The sequence below is a fragment of the Monodelphis domestica genome, chromosome 1 (genome assembly GCF_027887165.1).
Source record: "Monodelphis domestica isolate mMonDom1 chromosome 1, mMonDom1.pri, whole genome shotgun sequence".
Taxonomy (NCBI): domain Eukaryota; kingdom Metazoa; phylum Chordata; class Mammalia; order Didelphimorphia; family Didelphidae; genus Monodelphis; species Monodelphis domestica.
Genome location: NC_077227.1, coordinates 567,658,144 through 567,669,951, shown reverse-complemented (window position 1 = coordinate 567,669,951; position 11,808 = coordinate 567,658,144). Strand labels below are relative to the sequence as shown.

The following is an 11,808-nucleotide window of genomic DNA, read 5'->3' as shown; positions in this document are numbered from 1 at the left end:
CTCTCAACTTGTTCTGAGCTCTGGGGATGATACGGAACATGGAATTTGGGAGTTATTCCCAAGCAAGAATATATCTGATTTAGAACAGAATCAGTAAAATGACTTCCTCTATCTGAATCAATACGTGCTGTTAGTCCAAAGCGAGAAATAATTTCCTTTAAAAGTATCTTTGCAACAAAATCCACTGTGGCTCGGGTCGCAGGAAATGCTTCTGGCCATCTGGTTAGTTGATCTACAATGACTAAACAAAATTTATAAGGTTCAACCTTTGGCATCGTTATGAAATCTATCTGTAGATATTCAAAAGGTGTGTAAGCCAGAGGATGTCTACCAAAGGCTTTTCTATGAAATGCATGTTGGTTATATGCCTGGCAGGTAGAGCAGGCTGAACACACTTTAGAGGCTATAGTAGTTATACCAGGGGCTATCCATACTCTCTTAACAGATTCCATGCTGCCCTGAGTGCCAAAATGACCATTTTTATGAATAGAATGGCAAATTTGGTGATAGAAATGTCTAGGGAGCAGGAGTTTTCCTTCAGATGACACCCATACTCCATTAATCTGTTTTTCTTTAAATTTTTGTTTCCACTTTTCTACTTCCTTTTCATTATACAAAAGTGATAAATTTAAATCATTAGTGTTTGCTAATGTTAAAATTAATTCAGGTCCTTCTATGGCTGATAGCTTTGCAGAGGCATCTGCTCAATCATTTCCTCTAGAGACAGGGTCAGTGCCACCTGTATGGGCAGAGCAATGAATTATAGCTAGGGCTTCAGGAAGTTGTAGAGCAGAAAGAATTTCATTAATAATTTCTGCATTAGCTGTAGATTTTCCAGCTGAGGTTAAAAATCCTCTCTGGAGCCATAACATTCCGACTGAGTGACAAATGCCAAAAGCATATCTAGAATCCATATAAATTGTTGCCTTTTTATCCTTGGCAATTATACAAGTGTGCTTTAGAGCTATGAGTTCTGCTCCTTGAGCGCTAATGTTAGAAGGTAGTGAAGCTGACCATTCAGTGGCAAATTCTGAGACTACGGCAGCTCCAGTGTAGCGTATGCCATCCCTCATAAAAGAGGAACCACCGGTAAATAAAATCAGATCTGCATTGTCTAAGGGAGTGTCCAATAGATTATCTTGAGATTTTTCTGCCATGGACACTAATGTTTCACAATTGTGTAATGGTTCTCCTGAAGTTGGTAAATCTGGAAGTAAGGTGGCAGGGTTAAGAGTAGTACAATGTTTCAAAGTAATGTTTTCACTATTTAACAAGGTTATTTCATACCTTGTAATTCTCTGTTCTGAGAAAGCCTGTGTTCTATGTTTTTTCAATAATGCTTCTACCTCATGTGGGCACATAATTTTTAATGGACATCCCAATACTAAATCAACGGTTTTTGTCACTACTAAGGCTGTAGCAGCTACTCCTCTAAGACATGGTGGTGCTCCTGCTGCTACTGGGTCCAGTTGAGCAGAATAATAAGCAATTGGGTGCTGAGAAGGTCCCAAAGTCTGAGTTAACATGCCAGAAGCTACTCCTCTTCGCTCATGCACATACAAAGTAAATGGCTTGTTGTAATCTGGGATGCCTAGAGCAGGGACAGACATGATAGCCTTTTTTTGATCTGATAGAGCTGACAAGTGTTCAGGCTCTAATTTGAGGGTTTCAGGAACCGAATCCTTTGTTAACGCTATAAGGGGGTTAGTAATTTCCCCATAGCAAGGAATCCATTGTCTGCAAAACCCTGTTGCTCCTAAAATTGCTCGCAACTGTTTCTTAGTAGTAGGAGTGCTTAAATTTTGAATATTCTCAATTCGTTTTGGAGAAATATAATGAGCACCCTCAGTCAAGATGAATCCCAAATATTCTACTTTTGGGAGAAACCACTGAACTTTATCCTTTGAGATTTTATGTCCTCTTTTGTGCAATTCCAAAAGAAGGTGTTTGCTATCTTCTTGGCATGTTTCTTCGTCTGATGAAGCTAAGAGCAGATCATTTACATATTTGATTAATTTACTATTTTTAAATGTTATATTGTCTGTGTCTTGGCTCAAAATTTGCTCAAATAAACTCGGACTTTCCACATAACCCTGTGGCAGCCGACTCCATGTATATGTGGAGCCCTTCCAGGTAAAAGCAAAAATATGCCTGGAGTTCTCATGTATAGGTATGGAAAAGAAAGCTGAATACAAGTCTACTATTGTAAAGTATGTAGCTGTGCTAGGAATAGAGGAAATAATAGTATTTATGTTAGAAACTATGGAGTGTCTCTTTATAACATGATTATTCACTGCCCTCAGATCCTGTACAAATCTATAGAGGTCCTTGCCATCGGGCCCTCTTTTTGGTTTTTTAACTGGCAGGATGGGCGTGTTGTATTCAGATTTGCAAGGGATTATTATTCCCTGTTCTATTAATGGGTTAATAACTGGTGTAATACCCTCAATTGCCTCCTTTGAGAGGGGATACTGAGGAATGGGAGGAGGTGGGCTAGATTTAGTTTTTATCTGCACAGGAACAGCAGATTTAAGTAAGCCTACATCGGAAGAAGATGTGGCTCAAAGAGATTCCGGTATATCCTTAGGTATTTCAAGAGTGGGAGGCTCTTTTGCCTCCTGGTTTTCCAAGAGAAGTACAGGGAATAAATTTAAAGATTCCTCTGGTACTTCCAATGATAAAGACCCATCAGGTGAACAAGTTATTGTGGCTTTGAGTTTGCATAGAAGGTCTCTCCCCAGGAAATTTAAAGGGGAATCAGGCATTAAAAGAAAGGAATGTTGTACCTCTAGGGATCCTACAGACACCATTCTAGGGGCAAGTTTTTCAACTTTTTGGGGTATTCCTGATACTCCCACTACACTTTGTGAATCAATGGAATAACAATTTATGTTAAATGGTCAATGGGTAGACTAGTCTCCCAATGATCATCAGGGGGAATTGTGAATCTTGAAATTTCTCAGACTTGTGAATGTTAAAAGATTCTCAGACTCTACCTTAAAACATTTGGTTAAGACCATTCCCCATTTTAAACAGTGAAGCTACTTAGATTTAAAATGTGAGAACTCTACTTGGATCAGAAATGGGAGGACCTCTACTCCAACCTTACTTAGGACTGCTTTAGGGGAGAAAACTCCTTGCTGAACAATGAGAAATGCTTACACCCATACTTAAGTCATGCCTATTTTTAGAATTAATACAATAGGGTGCTAAAAACCTATAAAGGTCAGGCAACTTGTGAATTTACAAGGAGCAAGAGGTGAAAACTTATTCAGAAGTTTTTTTCTGGTTCAAACTTACTAAAAGGATTAGTTGACTCAGCTGTTTTTTTTCCTCTTTGCTATAGGTAGAGTCTGAGAATCTTTTAACATTCACAAGTCTGAGAAATTTCAAGATTCACAAAAGTAACAGTTTTTTTATAAAGAACAGTAGTTCAAAATCCCCAAAATTCTTAATAGCCCAATTACATTGGGCTACAATTAATTACAATAGCAAACAAACCCACTATCATATTTCACATAAGTTGCTGTATGGATTTTTATAAGCCTATGAAATAATGAATATTTGTCACAATTTTTACAGATGTAGCAAATCTTTCAACCTTGGCAAACATATTTTTAAACAAAGTCGAACTTATTTGGGTCTAGAACATCATCAAGAAATCCAGATATCATTACAAAAATGTGGCAGGGGAGTCTAGGAAAAGCCCAAACCCCTATACTGTTGATGTTGGGTAAAGTGAGCTGGAGAGTTATAAATGAGAGAGATACTCCTCTTTTGGGAGCCATCCAGGGGGTACCATGCCCTGGGATTAACTTTCCAGCTCCTTTGGTATGAGACTGTGATGTCCCATATGTTCACATTTTTACAAATGTGGTAGGTGGGGATTATAATTGTATTTCATTTCAGCTACTAAAATTATCCTTGTTGTTGGAAAAAATATAAAAATCATGTCTAAAAGATCCCTTAAAATCAATTTGAGATATTTAGCTCATTAAATTTTCCAAAGATTGTTATACAATTGTAACCAGTTTTTATGAAGTCTATTCATCCTTTAGGTGACAATTTACAAATTTAAAACAGAAAAAGGGCTGTTTTTACATAGGCTTATTCAGTATAGTCATAGGGGAAAAGCAACAGAATATAACAGTAGTTAAAATCCAGTATATTAAAATGATTCACTGTAACAGAATAGTATTGAATACATTAATATATGAACTTAAAACCAACAAAATTAAATCTTAAACAAAACAATCAGCAAAATACAATAAAATACAGAGATTTTTGTAAAACATTAGAGTCTGAAATGCCTTAAAAATATAACCTCCAGTCTCTTTAAAGTTCATTGATTTTTTTTTTCATCCATTGAGATGCCTATTGTCAGAATTAGGGAATTGTTTCCAAGGCAGAAGATTGGTAAGGGGAAGGCAATGGGGTTCAAGTGACTTGCCCAGGGTCACACAGCTAGGAAGTGTCTGAGGCCAGATTTTAACCCAGGACCTCCTGTGTCTAGGCCTGGCTCTCAATCCACTGAGTCATCCAGCTGCCCTCCCATAGTGAGTTTTTGGAATCTCAAAAAATGGCAAAGAGTTTCAGGGAGATGAATTTCTCTCCTGAATCTCAAGTGAGATAAATAAAAGGACCAGTGCACTCAAAAGATATTCTTTGAAATATGCCATGCTTGTAATCAACTTCCTGTTTGGAAAAATCTCTCTTTCTTCTCCTTGTCCCTCCCTCCCTCCCAGGTCCCCTGCCATGGGGAGGCTAATTGTAGCCTAAGGAAAAATCACCCCCATTTTTACCAGCTGGTTTTTTATTTTGAAGACACAAGGGAAGCTACCAGCATCCTGGGTCCTGGGGCTGGGCCTGGGGCAATGATCAATCTGACTCAGAGGTCAGAGTTGCTGCAACTGGAGCTGGGCCAGGTGAGTGAGATGGCAGGAGTAGGAGCCAGGTGGGCAGGGCTGAGACCAGGTGATCAGGCAGGGCCAAGCAGGTCTGGAGCAGATGACTGGAGGCAGGAACAGATAGCAGGCAGTGGGAGCAAGCAGCAGGAGCGAGCTGAACCAAGAAGCTTTGCTGAAAAGCCTTGGAGAATTGTGGCTTAAAAAATTATCTAGGCAGTTGTTCCCTCTACAGCTGATCAAATTAAGCTATTAAAAACTGAATTTATGGATAGTCACAGTAGAGAAAAGGTTTAGGAAAGTTAAGAAGATTGAAGGTATTTCGTCACAACCAACATGGTCAACCAAAACTGTATAAATTAAATTAGTTTTCTAGTAATAAAAGTATTATATTTCATGAGGTTTATTAAAGATAATTAGAAATCAAGGAATAAAGAAATACAAAATAAGAAAACCACATGCTTAGGGCTGATTAGCCTATTCAAAGCTTACTATATCTTGCAAAGGCTGAGTAGAGAGAGCTCGTGGGAGGCAGAGTGCCAGTTAAACACTCATTGTGATCTTGCCCAGGTGGAGACTCAGGTGAGATTATAGGGAATTCTGGGAAATACCAAGAACTTCTGGGGATTGAAGTCTAGGGTTCAAATTTCCATTTTACAGTATCCTTCATCACTACACAAACTATACTAAGTCAGATAGTTTTATTACCTATTTTTAAAATTACTGTACTTGGATAAGAAACACCTATAGCTTTATTTAACATGTCAACTCTGATATCTTAGATCAAATGGACTTCTACAACAATTCTAAAACTATTTGCTACCTCAACTTTTCAGTCATTGAAAAGGGAGGATTGTCTCATTCTGATAACAAATCCTGCAACTTTCAGGCCAAATATTTCCCCAGAATACTTTGTCCTTCTTCTAACTGTTAGGTTCTCCCTTCCTCTATTCTTCCCTCTTCAGGGAAATGTGTTACATATCTGTCCTCAACTGCCACAGATCACTGCTGATTGGGGAGATGCTGCATATCAGAGCGTAAATTCTATTTAAAGCAAGATTAATGCCTTATGGGAGTCACATTCTATCATGTTTCCTTCAACTAGCTTAGGATCGATGTTCAGTTTTTTTTTTTTCAGTGAGACTTTTAAATATTTGATCTTCAGTCTTGTGGATGTGTGAGATTATCTCAGGGTTTCTAAAAACTCTGTAGGAGAACTTCCTCAATACTACTAGCAGGAAAATTCTGGTTTTGCAGTAGAAGCTGCCTATTAGAAATTTTCTTAGCCAAAACATTCAATTTAATCCTATTTAATCTCCTAATCCATTTGTAGTCAGAAGGAAGGAAAGGAGTCCACATGACTTGGATTCATCATTGTTTAATTAACATGTGGGATTATTTAGAATTTCACTGTGGATTAAAATATTTGCATTTTAAATATCAATGTTCTTTTGGGCAATACCCTTGTCCTATAAATACAGGAGCTCTCTGCTTTCCTGGGAAACTTCCCTTACTCAACCTCATGTATTCAGGAGCTAAACTGAGTTGAGCCAAGGTAAACTAAGTCAGGGTTGGTCTGGTTTGGCCTACCTTGTCCTGAATACTCCAGGTCTCTACTGAAGTGGTCTCCTCTCATCTCTCTTATAATTTCCAGGTTCCAGTTTACTAGTCACAATGAAGATCTTCCAGTTGGTTTTTATGGTGTTTTTTGTGATCTTCTTTGCTGGCACAGGTAGGGTAAACATAGATTAAAGGAGCTGGGACTGTGGAAATGGAGCATGGGATCAATTGAAGAAATAACATGAGCTGAGTTCTGAAGGAAAATCATGTTTTTAAGAGGTCAAAGTGATAAAATAGAATGAAAGAGGAAAGAAATGGGAGATGGCCAGTGCAAAGAGTCAGAGATGATAGAGTCCTATTTTATGAAAAACAAAGAGAAAATTAGTTTGACTGGGATATAGAGGGAATAAAGGGATGGAGTATGTAATTAGACTAGACAGAAAACTTGGGACCAGGATATATGATTTAAATATAATCAGAAGAATCCAAATTTGATCCTGTAAGTAAAAAGAAAGCCACTGGAGTTTAAGAGATAAAGTAAGACCAATGCCATTCTAAGAGAAAACAGGTGCAATCCCGATCCCAATTTGATTTGTACAATTTTGTGAGGCAACCTTAGATAAGTGTGATTAGTCCCATTTTATAGATATTTTAAAATAGGCTCAAAGAGGTAAGATAACCCAGTTTTCCTATTTTCAAGTTCTGGGTTCTTTCCATTTCACCATATTAACTCAATTATGGAAAGATTAATTCTTTTGAGTTACTATTTATTTTAATTTTCAATATATAGCAATGGAATATATAACATGAGTAAAATCATATGACTTGTTATAAATATGTAATAAATTATGCTTATCCAAGAGGAAGAAATTCTTATCTTAGTTATGTCCAAAAATCTACATTTCATTATTTTTTACCATCCTTCCCACTTTTCCCCACTTCCCAAGAAGTCAGGTAACATAATATAGATTGAAGATATATTATCTCTCATATCATACATATTTTCCTAGTTCCTCATGTTATGAAACAAGGCACATATTGCTTATACTAGAGAAAAATTAGTTGAGGAAATAACATGAAGATCAGTATGTTTCAATCTGTATTTGGACTTTGTGCCTTCTATGGTGGTGGATTTCCTTTTTTAACATGAGTCTTTGTAATTGCCCTGGATTTTTGCCTTATTGATAATAGTTAAATCATTCATATTTGATAATCATACATTATTGTTGTTACTAGGAACAATGTTCTTCTCATTCTGCTCACTTTACTTTGTCACTTTGTATAAGTTTTCCAGGTCTTTTCTGATCAATTTATTTGCTATTTCTTATGGAACAACAGTATTCCATTACAATAATATATCATGACTTTGATGGATTCCCCAATCAACGGATATCTCTTGAGATTTTTAAAAATCACATTAATGAATATTATATTAAGGGCCAAATTCTTTGAACTCTGATTCAGAATACAAAATGATTTATATATGGCTGTAAACAAAGATTCTGAGACTTTCTTTTTCTTCTTTCCATAGGATATGGCTTGATGACTGATACATACAAATATTACGAGAGAGGTGGCATCTGTTCTTATGACATTTGTCTAAAAAAAAAATAAGTTTATAGGCCACTGCTATAATAAGAGAGCCATGTGTTGTAAATTAAAATCATAGACTAAAAATAGAAACATGAAAGCATAGTGTAGCCAGGATCTGGGGTATGGAAGGAGCAGTGTATACAGATGATGAGAGAAGTAGAAATGTATTGAATGTTTGTTACTTTTATACTAATAAAGAATACCCCGTTTGGAAAGTATGCATTTTAAGGCAGAAGTTATTCCTGGGTCTTTTTTTTTTACTTGAAGAAATGAAATATCTATACCAAAAACATAATCAAGAGTTTATATTCTCTTGTATGGAGGATAGATAGTGTTGTAAATGGATAGTTCACACTGAAGTTATGGAAGATCTGGGTTCAATTTCCACCTCTGACATATTTGCTTGGAACCCTGGATAAATCATAACCTTCTCAGCACTCTAGTCAATTTTATAATATTTGAAGTGACAATAATGTATAGATCTGCATTGGTAGAGGGAATTTCATTACCCAAAAGTTCCCTATACTTGTAAAATACCAGGTCTAGTACCTCTCCCTATTTTAGTCATCACTTCCTCCAGATGCAGAATTTCATTTTTTTGAGTGTTTCCTCTCCTGGAAATTCTAATCTTTCTACTCTTAGGTTTAGTTCTTTAAGAACTGCTCTGGCCAAAACAATTCAACTTATGTTAGCTAGTCCATTAGCCTCTAACCTAAATGAGGATGATTCATCAGGCTAGACACACAGTCCATTATTAGCCATGTATTCAAATCTTCTCTGTCTTAGTTGAATATTCTGGAATTTACTCAAAAACCCTTCAAATGAATATCACAATGTGGCATCAGAGCAGAAATGGAGAAGATGTATGTAAAAGCAGGTATGTAAAAGCAGAGAAGGAAACAATATAAACTAATTTCATTCATGAATAACAAGAAAAACATTTTCAATCAAAACTTGGAAAAGAGACTATTCAAATATATTTTAAAAATTATTTTCCACAACTAAGTTGGATTTAAATGAGGGAGACTAAAACAGTTAAACATTATGAAGGCAATGTATACAATTTAATACAATTTAAATATTTCAGAATCTGAGTCATCATACAATTAAAATCACTAAATTATATGAACAGATACAGCAAAGATCTTTGAGAAAATTTAGCACTAGGAATATTTAAAGGTCCATACAAAGAAAGACCTTTCTTTAAAATTAAAGTATTTGTCTACAAATGGAAGCTGATACCATCTGCATGAATAAAGTGACAGTATCCTCTCTCTTCTCTAGTAAGTGATATAACTCTAGGAAAGCTAGTTAGAATGGTAAGAGAAAGAAGATAATTAAGATGTATAAACAATGGAAGAAGATATACAATTATCCTTACATATAGATGACTGTATTTAATTTGGAAAACTTCAGATGATAGATCAAGGAACTAATTAGGTTAACAACAACAATAAAACATCAATAATATTTTTTGAATTTTTTACTTCTTTATTGAGAAACACTTTTCCAGGCTCTGTAAATTGGACATTTCAAATAAAAAAATTTCCTGATAAAATCAAAACAAAATATTGTCAGAAAAGGATTTTTAGAAGATAAAAATTTAATTAAATTAAATTGAATTAAATTAAAGGTTAACAGGGTCCAGGCTACACACAAGAAACCTGTGAAATCTGACCACTGAAAAACTTTTTAGGTTTTTGAAGAATTGACCTTTCAAATTGATTTTCCCCAAAGAAAAACATATAGAATGGCAGCAGCTTCTTCTGCCATCTATTGTTCAGTCTGTTCTACAGTGAAGAAGTCTCTACATGCTCAGTGAACATCTATGAAAGGCTGTGAAGCTTTAGACTATCCAGTTTTTCTGGTCTTAGAGATAGCAGCAACTTCTGAACAGCTTCCTTTTTGGTATGATGAGCTTGCAATACTACCAAGGCTTCCTCCACCTTTGAATGGAGGGATTCTGGAGACTCCAGCATGTGTAGCAGTTCTAAATTATCTATCTCTAGCAGCATTCCTGTGATCTTCCCCACTAAATTATTGTGCATGGTTTGAATAAAAATAAAAAAAAAATGCTATCCTAGCATCTTCTTCTGTTCCTGGGGAGAAGCAACAGCCAGTATGCAAGCTGTGTCTGTAAAGACTGGATGGCTCGATGGCGGCTTTGGATATTTGCAGCATATTTGTAAGGAGGGAAGGCTTGAGGTTTAGGGGTAGCTATAGGTGGCCTAGGAGAGAAATTCTGCACAGCAGTTGGCACCCCCACTCACTGAGGTGTAGTAGGGAGCCCTTGAGAAGCCTGGGTATTTTTGGCTGGAGTCAGGTGTGGAAGAACTGGTGTTTGGTACTCCTTGGAAGCCTTGAGGTCTTGCCTTGTTGCCATGGGGGATTGAGTCTCATCTGGGCTGATTGGGAGCATAATAAGGAGGTCTATTCTGAGACTGGGGCACTGCTATCAATAAAGAGCCCCCAGGAGTTGGCTGAAACTGATTGATGATAGTGTTGCCTGGGAAGGCTCTTATTCCTGCAATATGGGGCATATACTGATTGGTTAGGTGGGCTTTCTTCTCTTCTTTCCTCTGTTCAAGAGCAACATACAGGGGCTTTGAGCCCATGATGTGCTCATTCATTTCGATCACTGTTTTGGTCAGCTGATCAGGAGAAGAGAAGGAGACAAAGTCAAAGCCTTTACTTCTCCCTTCTTTGAGCAGCGCTGTGGCACTGGTAATTGATCCAAAAGGAGAAAATTGCTTCCTTAATTTTTCATCATCAATAATATCATCCAAGTTCTTAATATAGAGATTCACCCTCTGGTAGCAGCTGATTCTCTCCTGTTTTAGCTACCCAAATGTCTGTTTTAATTCAGCCTGGCATTCAACTTTTTTTCTGTTCCAGGCCTACAGATATCATTTTTCCATTGATATCTTTTCCATTCATTTCTTCAACTCCTTATTGGCATCTTCATGTTTCTCAAAACTCACAAAGCCAAAGCCTTTGTATTTTCCACTAGGATTAGTTAACACTTTGACACTCAGAGTTTTACTATATTTGCTGAAAAGCACCTTCAGTCTTCTATCATCCCTATCATCACCAAAATTTTTGATGTACACATTGGTGAATTCCTTAGCTTTGGCTCCCAGCTCTGCTTCTATTTCTTTCCTTGACTTGAATCTACCAACACTTTTCCGTCATTAAGAAGCATGACATTCATCTTCTTGATGGCCCTATCTGCAGCAACCCGGGTCTCAAAGTACACAAATGCATTGCTTCTAAAAACATTTTCATCACACACCACCTTGTAAGACAAGATGTTCGCAAATGCTGAAAAGGTGTCAAAAAGTGCCTTGTTGTGTATGGACTTATCCAGGTTTTAATGAAAACATTCCCTCAGTCCCTGATTTCCTCAATGAGGGATCCCATTGAGACCACATGATAAGGACTGGTTTGCCTTTAATTATATCAAAGTTCATGGTATCCAGGACATGTTCTGGTAATCATGTCCCTGCAGACCAGGAAGGGACAGTTACAGGTCCAGCAGGTCTGAATTTCTTATATAGCATGTGAGATCTGAGTGCGAGTCACTGATAAATAGGAAGGCCATGGCAGCAGTGTTCATCTCACCCACTCCACCAATACCCCGAGCTGGTCCAGGAGGAACTCTTTTTGGAACCAACGGGGCGGGGGGGGGGAAGGGGGGAAGATAAAACTTTTATAATTCTGGCTGCAGCCAAAATCTAACAACAAGCAAGGA

At 37.0% G+C, this 11,808-nt stretch overlaps 1 pseudogene; it reads right to left on the bottom strand.

Annotated features, from left to right (window-relative positions):
• Positions 1-9,883: 9,883 nt before the first annotated feature.
• Positions 9,884-11,673, bottom strand: LOC100032653 (polyadenylate-binding protein 4-like; annotated as a pseudogene).
• Between the last annotated feature and the right edge of the window lie 135 nt (positions 11,674-11,808).